At 42.7% G+C, this 1,385-nt stretch overlaps 1 long non-coding RNA gene across 1 annotated transcript in view; it reads right to left on the reverse strand.

The window, feature by feature from the left end:
• Positions 1 to 434: 434 nt before the first annotated feature.
• The window catches only part of LOC108527678 (uncharacterized), a 47,168-nt gene continuing 46,217 nt past the window's right edge, over positions 435 to 1,385 (reverse strand). Inside the window, exon 6 of the long non-coding RNA XR_001884887.1 lies at positions 435 to 658. This is a non-coding gene — a long non-coding RNA (uncharacterized LOC108527678). The remainder of the gene's footprint in view (positions 659 to 1,385) is intronic.

Consider the following 1,385-nt stretch of genomic DNA (forward strand, 5'->3'; position numbering starts at 1 on the left):
AACAAAGTGATACAGAAAGGATGGTTTCAAGAAAAGGCAGAGGGTAGAGAAGAGTTGAGCGAAGAGCAGGGGTCCCAGAGGGCACCCGGCTCCTAGACGGGTTCAGGAAAGAGGGACAAGCCAGGTGGCTGGGGCAGAATGAAATAGGAGTATGATTCTGCTGATGATGAGGGACCAGGGAGAACAGACACCTAGCAGGAACTGAGAGAATCAGGATGCATGGCAATATCAGAATCATCTCTGAAAGGAAGTGTGAGCTGTGGTCCCAATTATTTTTTTTCTAACTATGATATGGGTAAAATGCTGTGTGGGGGCTGGCAGGTTCTTCTGAGAAAGTTACATGCAATGACACGGTATTTCAGACAACAAAATTTTTAAGTGTTTCTTTGGAGTAATGTTTTGACAACAGTTTCTGAAGTTTTGTTGCACCATTTCTGTAGGTAGAGAATCCAAGGTGGTTCTGTTCTGGATCAGGGCTTCTTCTGAGAATGCAATCAAGGCACAGGTCAGGGATGTAGTCTTCTGAAGACCAGACTGAAGGAGGACCACTTCTGAACTCATGCACTGGGTTATTGGCAGGTATCAGTTCCTTGTGGGCTGTTGGCCAGCTGCTTCAGTTCCTCACCATGTGGGCCTCTCCATAGGCCACCTGACTGTCCTAATAATGGCAGATGATACCTCTCAGAGTGATCCAAGAGACAGAGACCAAGACAAAGTCATCATCTTTTATAACCTAATCTTGGAAGTGACATGCCATTACTTCTATCATATTCTGTTGGTCATACAAACCAACTCCAGTACAATGTGGGAGGGGAACACACAAGGACATGTGTACCAGGATGCAGAAATTATTGGATACTTTTCTGGAGACCAGCTACCCTAGTATACCCTCTCTGGTCCTTAAGGATTAACTTTTTGCCTTGTGCAAAATGTACTCACCAACTCTTAAACCCCCAAAATCTTATCTCATTATAATATCAGGTCAAAGTCTGAAATTTTTTCATCTAAGTCAGACATGGGAAATAATGAGGCTTGACAGATTCAGTTCCCCCAAGTATCTTTCCCCTTATCTATAGATTTGAAACGCCTATTCCAAAACAGGAAGACAGGAACAAGGTAACTACGGTAGGCATTCCCATTCAAAAAGGGGGAAAATGAGAGACACACAGAAGTCACTAATCCGTAGACGTTCTGAAATCAGATAAGAAAATATTAGAAGTTCCTTCTTTAGGACTCAGTATTATCTGCCTAGGAATCATTCTCCATGGCTTTTGGTTCTGCTTTCAGAGCCCTTGGTTTAGCCAGACAATTTCCTGCTGTTTCCCAGGTACAATGAAGCTCACAGCCTAGAACATTAGAGAATGAAAAAAAAAAAAAAAAAAAAA

The sequence above is a fragment of the Rhinopithecus bieti genome, unplaced genomic scaffold (genome assembly GCF_001698545.2).
Source record: "Rhinopithecus bieti isolate Rb0 unplaced genomic scaffold, ASM169854v2 scaffold_4600, whole genome shotgun sequence".
NCBI classification, from domain to species: domain Eukaryota; kingdom Metazoa; phylum Chordata; class Mammalia; order Primates; family Cercopithecidae; genus Rhinopithecus; species Rhinopithecus bieti.